At 38.6% G+C, this 16,863-nt stretch overlaps 1 protein-coding gene across 1 annotated transcript in view; it reads left to right on the top strand.

Moving 5' to 3' along the window:
* The window catches only part of LOC109105385 (cell adhesion molecule 4-like), a 135,928-nt gene that overhangs the window by 56,573 nt on the left and 62,492 nt on the right, over window positions 1-16,863 (top strand). The gene's annotated exons all lie outside the window — the stretch shown is intronic.

Here is a 16,863-nt window from a genome sequence, read left to right as displayed (position 1 = left end):
TTTTTTGTTTTGGTCACGCATGCGCACCTGCGTGACACTTATATGCACCCCTGTTTGTGTGTGTGTGTATGTATGACCTCATATATTTGATTTGGACCGCACTGCTATATTGTACTTCTAAAAAGGTAAAACACTTTTTTTGATAGCATTTCTGTTCCTTTGCAGCTCCTTTATTTGACATCTTGTATTAAAAAATAGGTAAATTATATAAATAAACAAAAATGCTGTCAAAAGTGTTTTACGTTATTTATATACTGTGGATTACAAAACTAAATAGAATTGAGTCTCTGTTGAGTCTCTGTTGTCTAATATAAACCTGGAAATGTACAAGGTTGGATTTTGATGGCATAAAATGATTAAGAAATATTAACATTTCATAAGTGTTTCTAATCAATTAAGCAGACTTGTGACATTGATCTTGAGTGTTTTATAAAGACGGTCAGATGTTGTTATTCCATTGAAGCAAAAGATCTCAAATTATGCTGGAGAACAAGATCATTATGTTAGAAAAACTTATACATATTAATGCATTTATTTATTTACTGTTAATATTTTATTTTTAGTATTTTTAAATAATTAATCCTTTGTCTTTTACTTTCACTTATTGTGTAGGTAACACAATTTGCAGTGGAACTACCTAAAGACAGTGGTATCAGACCTTGTATGTGGTACTCTTAAGGTACTCTTATTGTGTAGATAACACAATTTCCAATGGAACTACCTATATTAGTTCTTTTATGTGGTTTTCTTGTGGTGGTACAAAAAACTGGAATGCTCTGCTCTGGTATGAGTGAAAGAATGGTCCATGCGAGGGGCCGGTAGGTCCAAAGGCCTGGCATCAGGTGGTCATTGATTAAGTGGCTGCCTGACTGTGTTGTGTTCCTTTTGACCTCAAAGACACCTCATGAATGCACATTCAGCATAGGGGAGACACCACTGGATTTATGGGTCTGGTGACAAAGCATTATTTATTCCCCATCCCGACTTGAACCTGGGCCGCCCGCCGCACTGCAATAAACATTCAGTGCGAATGGAAATCACACATGCAGGTACACAGCTTACTAATGAACATCTGAGTGATCAAGTGATTAAACATTTTTATGGGCTTTTACACTAATACACACCCTCTGTGTGTCCTCTTGGCTGACTGTCTGTCTTCAGCAGCACTTTCTGTCCCGAGGCAGTGAGTAACATACATCACCGAAACCACAGGGCTGAAGTTGTGTGTGCGAGTGGGTGGAAGCTTTGTGGTAATTAAATGGACAGTTTATGTGAATGTGAGCGTGCTCGTGTGTGTAATTTTTGCTGTATGTTGCTGATGGGGATGAGCTGGCTTTTAAATGGGTCGGAAATGAGGCAATTTGCTCCACAGAGAATAATGCTTTGATCTGCGTGAGCTGCAACACATGTGCTTGATAATTCACAACCCTCCTGTTCACACACACATTCTGCATTGCTGCGCAATTACTGTGTCCTTGTTCTGTCCCCCTTTAAATGTCACCCATGTGTGCGCTGGAGCAAAGGCTTGTCATGAGGAGAGAAGGAAGTGTTGTGTTTGTGAGTTTATGTACACCTGATGGTTTTTGTGTTATTTGGTACTCAAGCCCATTCAAATATGTGCAGTTGAGTGCAGGGGCGCCAGATTTGCAGGATTTCACATTGAGAAATGCACAAGAATGCCACTGGGACCATCACTCACTCATTGATTAACAAATAATATGTCCCAAAACAAATTTGCTCTTTGTCTCCTGGTTGCATCAAATTGTTTGAACACTTTCTGTGTCATTTTTAATTTCAAGGTAAATGTTCATAGGGGAACTCGCCATCAGTCAACTGCCGTCTACCATGATTTTGTTTAAATAAGACACTTTAGGCCCCATGAATCAAAATTAGAGTTATGTGCCAGCTTCATCCATATCTTTGTTAGCATCTGCAGTATGTGTTGTTATTGTAAGGGTGAGTGTTGTCAAAATCATTTTGTTTTAAATTTAATATAATTTTATATTGGTTTTATTTATATATTTTTTGTTTTATTTTCTTTAGTTTTTGCTTTGAGTACATGTTTGAGGCCTATCAAATGGTACTATTTTATTAAAATAAATAAATGATAAATACGGTATTGAAAAAACAGATTTGCGTTATTCAACACTTGAGTTAGAAACACCTGTGACGGTGTCAGGTAAAATCCATACTGATGGCAGGTCACAAAATTTCTTGGCAAGCATAAACATCCCACATTTAATTTGAGCCTAATACTGGATGTGTGCAGCTCAGCACGACGTGTCAAAACTGAATCTCTTCCATTATAATCAACTAAGCTTTCTTCACTGGAAGTGTCCATCCATGACACACTTTGGAGAGAAAACTATTTTTAAATTACGCTGCAGTTATACCAAAATATAAATTGTATAGCACAATAATTTCTTGACAATTTATTTCCATCACTTCTGTAAAGTAACTGCATTTTGTGTTCCGAAGATGGTCTAACAGGTTTGGAACAATGTGAGAGTGCTTAATTAATGACAAAATTTTAATTTTTGGGTAAACTATCCCTTTAATGGTCGATTTTATATCTTTGAAAGTGCTGAATGAACGTTCAACAGAAGATGTGAACACTGGCACAGTTACTGTAGTACACACTGTATGTGCCATGCTCTTTTTCATTTAAAAGTTGAGTTGCTTTAGAAAGCCTTTATTCCTTTTTTGCTAGGCTGCTGTCAAACTAGCTTAATATAGGACAGTCATTTTTAATCATTTGGGGAAGAAAGCGCCACACTTGATAAGATACAGTTGAACAATTCTATCATCACGCACGCCTCTCTCTTTCCCGGTCTTTGCTCTCTCTTGATTTTATGTAAATCAGGAGTGAACTTGAAGGCCAAGAATTATATAATAATAATAACATCAATAAGCGAGTGCTCAGGTTACGTACAGCTGCAGGCGCAGATGTTTGTGTGCATAATGCCGCCTACACTAGAAAAGCTTTAGAGTGTTTGAATGATATGAATGTCTAAAATTTGTTTTGTGTTGGTCAATTTGAAGTCAGACGGTAATAAAATTATTGGGATTTCTTGGCCTGCCTCTATAAAATTCCCATTGATTAGTGGAACACATTGCAGCAACTTAACATTTCTCAAATTTTTTCACATGACGAAGCATCATTTTGCAAGTGCAAATGAAATTCACAAATCAGAAAGCACCATTAAGTCTAAATTAGAGCTATGTGATATGACTATAGTCTTTGATAGCATCTGCAGTATTTTAAATGTTTTTGTTTTGTTCTGTTCTGTTTTTTTTTTTTTTTTTTGGTTTGGGGGTTTTGTTTTGTTTTTTGTTTTGAGAAGTAGTTTGATGCAAACAAAAGGCACTATTTCATTTCATATAAATAAACATTACTGATCATATTTTATAATATATAATTATATATAAAATTATAAAAAATATCTATAAAAAATGTTTTGGTATCAGTTAAGTTAAAAGATTGATTTTATTTATGTATTGATTGATTAATTGTTTGTGAGGTTAGTTCATTTCTTCAGACGTAATTTTCGGTGCTCACTCAGTGTATAGGGTTTCGCTACTTAATGCATTTTCACTGTGTCAGTTTGAATAAAAAGGTCACAGTCCTATGAGAGCATTGAGAGTACAGTGTGCTTGTAAAGAGGAAAGAGAGGAAGAGAAGGTGGGGGTTGCTGGTCAGCATATACTTGTTTACTTTAAGGTGAACCCAGTGTACTGTATTGATTTTGTGTGTGTATTGAGTGTGCGGCTACACAAAGCGAGCGTACTTATGTGTGCATAGCCGGTGACCGCATTGCTAAGGCTTGATTGAAGTGGCGAGAAAAGAGTCTGAGAAATGAAGGTAGAAAGAGCAAGACCAGAGGTCGAAATGAATGACAGTGAAGTGGGGATAGAGTAACGAACAAAACGGCGCAGAGTCCTCCCTAATGAAGACAAATCGAGGTCCGAGTCCGATGGTGATTGCGATGGATCGCCGTAGTAACGGGGTGGCGAATACATAATGTTCAAACATCTCCCATAAGAGCAGCAATAATAGCCCCCTGAGTCTGAGGTAACCGGGCCATGACATCACTGCTTCACATTGCATTGCTACGAGAGGCGCTCTCTTCCAGCTGTTGCCAGGCACCGGTCACCATGGAGATGTAATATATACTGGGGTTAAGAGTTAGGGTAACGGACGGGTGGAGGCGGGGCCTCTTGACTGGGTTTTGTATGTTTATTTGCACGTCACTAAGGTGTCGGGATTTCAAGGTCAGGTTATGGCAGCGGTCACATTAATATGCATTAGAGGACACTAATGGAGGACAACAATAGGAATGAGCATGAGATATTATTAGTAATATTGCACACTTCAACCGACAGACAGCGAGTGAGGGAGAAAATGACTGAAATACAAGGAAAAGATAAAAGGTAATGACCAAGATAGGCGGTAAATGTGAAGTGAGAGAAACAGAGCGCGAAAGAGTGGTGACCCTCTCTGACTCTAATGGCTGATCCACAGGAGAGTGACACATAGTCTTTTTCCACCCATCTCTCTAATGATGAACCAGTCATGACAAAGATGACATATACATAGCCTGTCAAAGCGGAGCTGCATCATTCCTGTTGGGAGCGCTGTGATTTTTAAAAGATGAATATGACTATGTTGTTGTTTTAGTTTTATGGAATCAAAGTCATCACGGAATTAAATTTTACCTATCTGTTTTCTAAATGTGTGTTATTGATCTTGTCATGAATGATTCATCCATGTGTAAGTTTTTGGTCCCACTTTATATTAGGTGGCCTTAACTACTATGTGCTTACATCAAAAATAAGTGCAATGTACTTATTGTGTTCATATTGTATTGCAAAACATGTTTGCTGCTATTGAGGTGGGATACAGGTAACGTTAGGGACAGGTTCGGTGGTCTGGGTAGGTTTAAAGGTGGGTTAAGGTGTAAGGGATGGGTCAACAGTGTAATTATGAATGTAATTACAGAAATTAATTACAGATATAATTACATGCAGGTATTTAAAAAGAAAGTACAATGTAAACAGGTATGTACACAATAAGTGCAAATCAAATGATGACTTTAAATGTATGGACATAGTAGTTAAGGCCACTTTCTATAATTATTTTTTTTGAGCTCATAATATTTAATAAAAATGTACATTTTCCAGTTAAACGACAGCCTTCTCTTTGGTGATGTATGCTGGACTTGTCCAATAATTTAACTCCACCCCTTTCTTAAAACTGACCTTAAGTTTAAATTTAAATCTGCTTCCATTTTTCAGTACATCGACTACATCTCAAAATCCAATCAACAATTGATGTATAGAACCAAATCCCCATCCTACATTTTTTCTTTTTTGATAATCTGTTGCATATGGATGGATGCCACAATACAGAAAAAATGACTGGTTACTACTTTTCATTGCAACTTTTTTTTTCTTTTTTGACTTTCAGAAAAATGCTTTTGTCAAACTAAAATTTAAACTGTTTTGATTATAATGTAATTCTTTATTTAATATTAACGAAAACAATAGAAACAAGTAGGAGATAAAGAAATGAAATGTATTCCTGACAGGATTGAAAATAAAAGGATGGAAATAAAGTGCTGAAGTTAATTTATATGAAGGTGTCAGCTTGAAGGTCGTGTAGATGTATGTGATTTCTGCCAAGATTATTTGACTTCCTTTATAAGTTCAATATTTTTTCCTTATATATTAAAGGTATAGTTCTCCCAAGGATGAAAATTATTATTTTTTTTGTTCTGTTGACAATAAATGAAGATATTTTGAAGAATGTGGGGAACCAAACAGTTTTTGTGATCATACCTTCTTTTATTTTCCACAGAAGAAAGTCGGTCATACAGGTTCGGAGTAACACAGGATGAGTAAACGATAACAGGGTTTAATTTTTGGGTGAACTATCCCTTTAAGATTTATATGATGGGGGCATCAAATGCACTGCTTAATGAAAATGACCCAGCTGCATTTTACTTCACCCATTTCCACTTTTCTCCAACTCTCCCACTCCCTCCATCTCCCCTACCTAGCTTAAGAGTTGAGTAATAAAGCACTTTGTACGTCTCGCTGCTAAACTCCCACAGCATCTGAGTTAGCCTAACATTCATTAAGCAACGCTGCAAATCTTCAGTAGCGCAGCTAAGCAGCCTTTCCTTGTTCCACATCCCTTGCTTAGTGATTTTTGAAGCGCTGCCCCTGCTGTGTCCCCACACCTGCCTCTGACAGAGGATTTATAAAGGGACCATCATGCTGTTTTATTAAAGTCCATTAAAGGAAAATGGTGCTGGATATACTGGGGTCATTTACTGGAGCTCCCTGCACTTTGTTAGTCTAGTCATTATTAAAGAAGCGCTCCGAGCTGAGTTCAGATCGTCTCATGCCATTAATATCTCTCCAGCTCTGGTCCGCTGATGTAAAATCATGAATATCAAAATGGCGACCAATGCAAAGCTACCTCGTGGGGTCATTGTGGTCCTCAGGTGCTGATGGAAACATGGATCTTCAGATCGATTCCAGTATGTAACGGTTATAATAGAAGTGCACAACTGATCACGGCTCATTGGCAGGTTGCTGTGGGTGTTTAGCGAGTCCCGTGGCATTAGCATTTGCACCGTGAGTTATGTACACTTGTCAGTTTAGTTCATCCTCTTTTATTCATAGCGGAAGAGCTAATGGCTCCCAAAGCTTCCTCATAATTAGCATCCTTCCTCAGCCTCGATTATATTAACCACTAATGCACACCGAACACAGACCTGTTAGTGTAATGTTAGCTACTAGTGCTAGTCTTTATTAAAATATGTTTGTTTAGGGCTGCTTTAGCGTGTGCCGTTAGAGGCATTTAACTCCCTGCTCTGTCTCAGTCTAGTGACGTTTATTAAGAGCCTTTTCTCCCAACGTACATTTGTTTTCCTGCAGAAGCTTTTTTACAAGTGTTTAAGTGGGACGTTTTTTCCCTTGGGTAGACAGAGGCGGCGCGCACAGGTTACACTGCACAGGTGTGGTGATTTACTACAGAATCCCGCTGCGCTTCAGCAACAGCTTCACCTTGCCGCAGTCTGTGAGTGTGTGTGTGTGTGTGTGTGTGAAGGAATCTGTTGTAGTGTCCCTCTGTCCATGTGTCTGAGCACTGCGCCAAGGATTAGCATTTATTTAGCTCCCTTCCCCTCATTTATTTATTTATTCATTCGTGGGAGTTTTTTTTTAAGCTAATTAGTTTGTATCCAGGGAAAAACTGTAATTGTGTCCTGGGGGATCAAGGGATGGTGGAGGAAGGGGTGGGGGTGCACGTATATGAGACACATCCAGAAGTGTGAGCACAGAAAATGGAGTAAGATTTTAGAAAAAAAAAAAGTATCCTCTCAATCTACTCACAATGAGAGTTTCCAGGGCTGGTGCCCACTCTCAAACCTTTCTGTGCATTTCTACCACACAAAAGGAAGTTCCAAGGAAAAAATTGATTCTGTGCCAGTTTTGCTCAAGATCCTACTCCTTTTCCGTAATCCCTGATTAAATAGCTGATCTAGCAAATCCAAAGAACTTTTAAAGCCAGTCAGTGCTAATTATGCTAAGCTAATTATCTAAGCTGCCCAAGGTACTGTATACTTTGCTTTCTAATGTGTATTGCTAGCATATATGTACAGCTGAACGCTTAGCATTCTGAAGTATAGTCCATTTGATAGCATGCGTGAACACAGGCGCTCAACACATTCACACTAGAAAGTTTAACCTTTGTCCAGTGTCTTTGCTGTTTCTCTCCAGAAGTTTTGAGCGATAAAAACGATGTTGTTTTTTGTGGTGTTTTTGTTCTGTCTCTTCCATTCTTTTTCGACTGTAAAACAAACGGCTCAGGCTAGTTTTTCCACCTTGTGGAACAACAAATTAGTGGAAGAAAATTATGTTTGTGTCACATGTACTAATACCCTAGCATTTACGCAAAAATCTTAAGTATACTTTGGGCTTTAGCTTGCTAACTGAATGCTAACTGAAAGCAGGTAAAAAAAGGTCAATGCTTAAAGGGATAGTTCCTCCCAAAATGAAAATTCTGTCATTAATTACTCACCCTCATGTCGTTCCAAACCTGTAAGACCTTTGTTCATCTTTCGGAACGCAAAGATATTTTGATGAAATCTGAGAGCTTTCTGACCCTAAATAGACAGCAATGCAACTGGCACGTTCAAGACCCAGAAAGGTAATAAGGGCATAGATAAATTAGTTCATGTGACATACTGTAAGTGGTTCAACATTAAAGGGCACCTATTATGCAAAATCCACTTTTACATGGTGTTTGGACATAAATGTGTGTTGGCAGTGTGTGAACACAACCACCCTACAATGAAAAAAATCCACCCACTCCAAATTTTTTAATCCCCTATAAACCTAGGCACTAGGCCTGCCGTTTTGATTCTCTATGCAATGTGACATCACATAGCATAGGGCCGGGCCACGGGGTTGATTGACAGCCCTGCGTTGCTATAGTTTCAGCCCTCAGCGGTTGTTTGCTGTCCTCCATTTTCTTTTGTGTTGGAGCAGCTGTAACGTCAACAATGTCTCGTAAGCTATCCCGTGTTCTGTTTGAATGTAAGACTAAACATAAGAGTCTTCATTTTCTCCAAACATCTGAGCCACTGAGGACGCAGTGGATTATTATTTTTTTTTTCAAGGTAATGCACCTTAAAATCTACCTAAATATGTTTATATCTGCACAAGTCATTTCAATCCAGACTGCTTTGTGAATGTCATGTCATTATAGTGCTTAGTGGTTTAACCCTGTTTGTGTGCGTATGTTATCAAAGTATTTTAATTGATCAGCACCACGCTTGTGAGATTAGTTTGCGAGATTAGCTCTGTAACATTGCGCTGTTTCGTAACACTTCCAGTGCACTGGTTTCTCGTTCTCAGTCATGTTGCTTCTACTGGCTGTTTATTGCAGTAGGTATGCAAAGCAGAGAGACTTATACGCGAGTTGCTCTTCTGGAGAATGGGGGGGTGGGGGGTATGCAGCTCATTTGCATTTAAAGTGATACACACCAAACAGCTCTTTCTTAGACACACCCCCAAAAAAATGACCTTTTCCAGCTGTTATAATAAATGATCTGTGGGGCATTTTGAGTTGAATCTTCATAGACACATTCTGGAGACACCCAAGAATGATATTTTATCTTGTAAAAAGGGGCATAATAGGGGCCCTTTAATTTTATGAAGCTATGAGTATACTTTTTGTGCGCAAAGAAAACAAATATAACTTTATTTAATGATTTCTTCTTTTCTGGGTCAGTCTCCACCACCATACAAGAGAGTATTTGTTACACGCATTTGTTTTCTTCTCAAACAGCGATGCATTTGTTTCTGTATTCTCATAGCTTTATAACATTACAGCTGAACCACTGATGTCACATGGACTATTTTAACAATGTCCTTACTACCTTTCTGGGCTTCGAATGTGGTAGACAAAACTCTAGGATTTCATTTGTGTTCTGAAGATGAACAGAGCGAGTCTGAAACGACATGAGGGTGAGTAATAAATGACAGAATTTTCTTTTTTTGGGTGATCTATCCCCTTAATCACAATAAAATGGGATTTTGTGTATGTAATTTAAGGTAGTTTTATGTCTTGAATTCATGACAGGTTTTCTCATACCCTTTTTCCATTTCGATGGAATGTGTGGTATGAGAAAAAGATAGAGATTGAAATATAGAGTTGTGGAAACTGTGTAGACTATGTTGAGACATTACATTACAGCTTTGGGTAGGTGTGTTTCAGGTTATTTGCTTCTGCAGAGCTGCTTGTGTTGAGATTGAAATGTTTGTCAGAGATGTCAACCTTCGCTGTGAGTTTAGCTAACAGTGTGTTTTCACAGACAGCATTCTTACATCATTTATTTTCACATTCAGTTTGTGCAAACGCACTAGAGAGAGAGCAAGCAAGAGCGAGCGAGGGATGATGGCACTGGAGTGATAAGAGTGCTTTGGCAGTCATAGATAGGGGAGAATTACAGTGAAATGAAACTGAATAGCGAAAGGGGTGATGAATATTATTCCACCGCTGGGGAGTTTTTACCTCCTGTCAATAATTGTACTTTATTAATCTCAAACCTTCCCTCCTCTCTCACATCCCACACTCATGCGTGTTTTGTCCATCACTCAAAATATCTCTTTCATGTCCTCAATTCTCCATCCTCAAATATTCTTCCAATATCCTAAACCAGGCGTTTAGGCAGACATCACATCTGCTCTTATTTTCAGATGCTTATTATAAAACACATAATTTAGTCTCTGAAAGAAATGCTTTAAGCTGTTATTTATACACACTAGCTGAAATATATCTATGCTCTATGCTTTTATGTATTTATTTTTATGTTTATTTAATATAAAATACTGTTACTGTTCATTTACAATTTAATGTATATGTATATATTGCATACATTACATTTTAAGTTTATTTAAAACAAAATGTGTTAAAGGCATATATAGACATGGTGTGTATTAGTTGCCATAAACAGCCTTTGTTTAGGCTAATGAAATGTATTACTCAGCAGAAGAATGTTTTATTATGATTATTACTGTTAATAAATGTAATAATTGTCTCTTATCTCTTTACTGTTCTATAAAAGAGCAATAAACCAGGCAGTGCATTCCAGTATGTTTTTTTCATAGTTAAAGCGGTCCGTGTCATGCTTAACAACACCCCATAGTAAAATCACTGCAGTGCTTCTCCTCTTATCGCTTATTGATATCATTTTTCTTTAGCGACTCTTTTCAGGTATCTTATTCCATTTCCTTCTTTCTTCCTGACTTAGTTTCACAGTTCATGTTCATACTTAGATGGTTGACAATGCTCAGGATTGTAGACTGTGCCTGTCCATTCAGAAGCTTTATTGAAGCATCAGGATGAGCAGAAATGAACAGTTGAATCGCTCAGCCTTGATCATGTTCAGTCTCTGAATAGCCATAGCTCTATTTTTTTCCCACTAAACCTACAGCCCTATGTAAGAATGGGCATGTTATTGTGCCTACAAGGACAGTCTCCACAATGAGGAGGTTTTATATTCATCTATTTATTTCATATCAAATCCCACTGTCTACTTAAACATCTTTCCTTTCATCTGTCTTTATTCAATATCCACTTGGGCTGGGCATACTCTCTCTCAGGAACACGCACTCTTAAGTCCTGTTCACACTCGTTGCCAGGATGCTGAATAAACAACAAAATGTCTGGTCCACATTTCAGCTTATTTTGGCCAAGGACCATCCACTAATGGAGGAGGAGAACATCTAATTGGTGTTCATGTTGCTCAAACAGTTTTGCCTGTTAGTATGTGTTTGTTTCCAGGGGAATGCAGAAAATGCTCATAAAATCTATACCCATTTTATTTTATTTTCATACTTTATAAGTTGACCAATATGATTACCATGTTGAGTAAACACATGGGTTAAACAGGTGTTTATATGCAATGTCTGTGTTCGACTCTTTTAGGTGCACTGTAATGTAAGTATTTTTTTATGAATATTTTGAATTAGCTATTTTTTTTTTTTAATTTTAAGCTTTCATTTTAATTTAAGCCTTTGTAATTTTGTTTTGTGCTTTTGTACTTTATTATTTTTATAAATACTTCTGTTTAGCTATTTTTATTCAGTTTTAGTTTTAATCATTTTAATTTCATTTTTATGCTTGAACTTATTTTGTTTCAGTTAGTATTTTTTTTGTTAAGTTTTAAATGTAATATTTCCATTTGAAATTATTTAAATTTTATTTCAGTTATCAAAATTGTTTTTAATCGTTTTAGTTAGAAGTAACAACATTGATCAGGTGATGGATCATTGTCTCCTCCTCACTCCTATTGGTGCTCACTGCGTTGCAACAATGCTTACTTGCATAAAAAGTTTTCTGCTTAACTTTGCTGCATCATTATTGGATGTTTTTCCAAAAATCTCAGACTTCCTGTCGATTTGTCAATGCGACACCCCTTAACTGTCTCTGTCTCTTTCCTCATGTCCACTCTCTCCAAGCAGACACCTGTCTGTTTTCATAAAGCTCTCTCTGTTTCCAGCTAGCCTTTCTCTCTTTCTTTCTAGATCATTTTCTCTATCTTTTCTCTTTCCTTCTCTCTTCTTGGTTGCTTGAAGGAGTCATAAAAAAGTAGTACAATCATTGTGTGCAGATATAGTCACATACACACAAGCACCTAGAGAACTGAAAACCTACATGCACCCACGGCCCAGCATGCACTTCAGCATATTAAATAAGTAGTTGTATGGCTGCTTTGCATTCCACTTGTGTTCCTCATTTCAGTAGTGCTTGTTGTGGAGCTGTTCGTGCTTAACGTAAACTACCGTGATGAAGATTACACAACAATTGGCCTCCTTCAGCCATCCTGCTTGAACACCTGAAGTGGTCAGCGACTTGACAGCGTAGCTGCTTCCTGTTTGTTAACACTTTGAAAGGACCAAACGCATTAGTCACCCCACTCACGCGTCTGCCCGCATTTATCGGCAAAGGGGCTTAACTGAAATCCTTGTCTTAAAAAAACAGCCAGCATTTCATTAGTCACCTAAATGCACACAAAATATTTCAAAATGACAAATTCAAAACGTGTAACTAATTTCACAGCTGCTTGAGGTAGTCTCTGGAGTGATATGCCAGCATGTGCGCGCACGCATGTGTGTGTGTGTGTGTGTGTGTGTGTGTGTGTGTGTGTGTGTGTGTTTGTCTCTGCGGAGCTTGAATGCAAATGATGGAATTGGCTGTATCTCCTGTAGAAGGGAAGTAAGTCATTTTGTAAATGATGGAATTGGCTGTATCTCCTGTAGAAGGGAAGTAAGTTGTGTTTGTAGCTTCTGGGGGCAAAAAAGTCAAGACACTTACGCTTGGACTGAACCCTCAGTTTCTGGACAAAAACGCGATCACGTCTCCGTACCTCAGTTTCTGGACAAAACGCAAGGGTTTGTGTGTGTAACTCTGAGACAAAATGAGAAATGATGGGAAAATTAGTCAAAAGAGTTGTGACGTTTAAAGAGGTGTTCATTTGATTTGACAGGAAATAAATGATTCAGCTAACTTTTGATTGATTTTTTATAAGTTAAACGCTTTCATTAGCCTGCCTGGAGACATAAAAGAGAAAAGGACTTAAGAGAAAGAGTGTATGACAGGAATTAAAAATAAATAGCGTGTCACGCTGGGCGAGAGAATCGAAAAGCTGGGGTTGAGGGTATGGGGCGGTGGGGGGGTTTAGAGCGATGGCTTTGTTTACACCAACCCCTTTATTGTCAAAGTCAAATGCGGCTGGTTGCTGTGACAACATGCAAATTGGAACATTTGGGAGGAGGGATGGTTGTCAGGGTGATGTTGTCATGGCGACCCCCAGTGATGCACAACGGAAGAACACAAACAGGCAGGAGGGCTGCGCAGGGGACGGCCAGAGTCATAATAAAAAAGAAATCATTTGGAGATGAAGAGATTATGGACTCGGAGCAAAGCACTGGACAGGGGGCATATTGGAGGGTGGGATGTAATGGGATAAGAATATAACATTAGGGATTTGGGTTTGGGTGGGGGTTGGAGATGGAAAAGTGTTTTTTTTTTATGTTGTTCTTATGATTTTTTTTGTTTCTTTATTTTTTTTTTTGCGCGATGTTATCACACTGTTTTAGGTCGGCGGCTGATGGGGGACATAACAAACTCGGAAGGCAGAGGGAAAGACAGGTGGAAGAGAGAGAGAACAGGGGGGGGACAGAGGGTGGGATGTAATGGGATAATAATAATTTGCGGGGTGAGAGTATCTGGAAAAGAATGATTTCTTCATCTGTTTTTCTTCCAATGCTTTTTCCTTGCTTTACGCGATGCTTTGCTGGGTGAGAGAAATTGAGTTGTGAAACGAATGTGTTAGGATTAAGACAGATGAGGAAAACCGCTGTGCTCTGAGAGAATCTTTCTGAGAGAAGTGGGTTTTTCATGATGCCAAAATTTCAGGAGGCGATAGCAAATAGAAAACAAAATCTAAGATTTCAAAAACAAAACTGAAATAACATTGTAGTAATTTTTTGAGAATAAAAATGTGTATTTCTATATAATTTGGTTCCCTTTGGTCCTTCATTTTAGGCTTTTCATGTGAATAATGTCAAAAGAGTAATGAGAATAATATCATAATATACAGTAACAGTATCAATATCATGGTACTGTACGACTTATAGGGCTACACATTTTAATTTCATTAGCAAGTTTTTTTCAAGCTTTCATGCTTTGGGTTGCCAGTTGTCGAGTTTAAATTCCCCAATCAGAGCTTTTCTCTTACATGGATAAATTAAAGAGCAAAATACATCAACCGATATTAAACATGAACATCGACTATATTGTTTGTGACTACTCTGAATAAATGTTCTTACGCAATCTCAGTGCCGTAATGCAAAGTTTTGTTTGTTGTTATTTAAATAGAATAATGATAACATTATTTATTATTATTATGAATTTCGGTGTTTTAGTTTTAGATAGAAGCTTCTTAAGGTTTTACCAGTTTTTAGAATGTAGAGATTGTTCATTTTATATGATAAATATAATAAATTAGAAAACTACATGAGGCGAAATAAAACTTGCATAGGAATTTAAGGTTTTAATAATCACAATTATAATTTTTGAGGAAAAACATTATGATTATCAGTGTAACCATTATTTTAGAGCATATACTTTTTGGATTATTTTCAGAATATTACAACTGTTATATTATGACATTATGGCTTTATTCTTAAAATCTTAGATTGTAAAAATATATTTAAAAAAAAATGTTTTTTTTATCCGAATCCGATATTTTGACAAGTTTGCTCTTTTTATTGTTTTTTTCCATTTTTGATATTTACCTGTTTATATTATTGCCTCACTAGACTGACTCAAGTCGGTATTTTATTATTTGCAATAATGCAAAAAATACCAATGTCACTACACATCTGTCAACTTGGTTACCGCCAAATTTGTTGGCCCTAGAGAGAAGATTCACAGCTACAGAATGAGCAACGATGTGACAGGGGTACATGTGAACCAATCACGCAGAGAGGCATTATGGGATGGGGAAAGGTGACTGGAGGTCTGTGTTTTACAAATTGCCACTAAAAACGAAGAAGGCAAAGGTTGAGTGAGAGTTGTACAAAACGGAATGAGAGAGAAAGCATTGAAGAGAGTACAGATTGCTCACAGCAAGAGATGTTCTCTTTGCACTCCAGATCGCAGTGCGGGTGTGTGGCTGCCTCTCTGGTGGGCATCCCGCTGCCCGGTCCATCCCCGACACCACGCGTGGGCAACGGCACCTTATCACCAATGCGTGCATACGTGCTTGCCGAGTCTCAGCTTGCTGATGGTTCCGCTCCAGCCCCCCTGCTACCTCTCTGCAACCGAAAAACCCATCTAGCGGTATTGGCAATGTCCAACTCTATTCATTAAACAAAACAACTCAGACTCAGAGAGAATGAATCACAGCCTAACTACCGTGAAAGGTGAGGAATCACACTGTAAACAGAGCGTGCAAGTGCTCCCGCTGGCCGTCTGCGTGCCGGAGACGGGCCCAAGCCACACTGTGATGGCTGACAGGTCACGGAGGCCACATATCACCTGGCACTAACCACATGCCAGGTTAAACAAAGACTCGAATCCAACCAGTTCCCTTCTGACGACTTGAAAACACACCGGCAGTATCTCGCGTACAGTGTGTGCTGTCCTTTTTTATCTCTCTCCCAGTTTGTCACCAGCTTTTCCCAATTGCTTTTGTCCTCCGAGCCTGTTTCCTCTTCTTGGCTCTTGTCATTTCATTTGTTCCCTACCAGAACGGATCTGGAGAGCTGACCGGGGGGCTTGGCGAGCCGGCAGAGGTACCGCTGGCTCTCTAAAAACACTCTTCACACTCTCCGAGATTAGAAGGCTAATCAGGAAGCCCTCTCTCAGGCACCTGCGAGCCCCCTCCGGTAGTTTGGGTTGTTGTTGTTAGTTAGCACCACATTAGGGGAAGTTAACTGCAATTACATTCGCCTGCCTGCGGGGGTCAGCCAGGTTGCTCCTCATTAACTCCAACTTCTTTCAGTTGTTGTTTTTCCTATCTCCCGCTTCTTTCTCACTCTTTTCTCTTTCTAGGTCACATCAGAGACAACAATTAGGGGGAAAGAATAGGAGAGGGCTGGGAGAGAGAAACGTTTTTTTCTGTGTGGCTATTGCGGATGAACACAATGGCATCAGTGTGCTCGAGACCTGAGAAAGACTTTCGTCAGCCACCCGAGTGTGAGGCAGTGTGTTTATTCATCTTTGCCCGGGCGGTCGAGGGCTTTTGAATGGATGGAAAGAGTGGGAGGGCGGTTATAAAGGAGAAATATGTTGACAATTTCTAGCTTTATTTCTTCGCGTCGGCTTGTCTATGTATGTGGGAGTATGTGCGATGTATAATTGTTGTATGTGTGAATGCCTGGCAGGACAGAGAACAATATAAACAATTTGTGCCTGACATCATCAGCAAGCTGCTTGTCAGAATAATCGAGATGCTTTCAGATGCAAAGGCTATGTGACAACAAACAGACACTCACTGTGAGCGCAACACAAATGCAAATATAATTGATCACAGAGTCAGAGAGGGAGAAACTAGAGACACAAACACACTTGTTTATTCATCTCCTTCAACTCTGGATGGTGACTCAACAATTACTCATCGGTGACACACCAAATGTTGACGTGTTTTGGGCTCCTGCTGTTGTTCATTCAAGACGGATCCTCTTGGCTGAACTACTGACCATCTGAAATGACCAGGTGAAATTGTCGTAGTGCTGTTTTTCTGAAGTAAGTTGGTTTACACTTACTTGTAACAGACT

This window comes from Cyprinus carpio, chromosome B16, assembly GCF_018340385.1.
Source record: "Cyprinus carpio isolate SPL01 chromosome B16, ASM1834038v1, whole genome shotgun sequence".
In the NCBI taxonomy this organism is placed as follows: Eukaryota; Metazoa; Chordata; class Actinopteri; order Cypriniformes; family Cyprinidae; genus Cyprinus; species Cyprinus carpio.
Note: the sequence above shows the minus strand (reverse complement) of the source record. Positions and strands in the feature narration are given on the sequence as shown.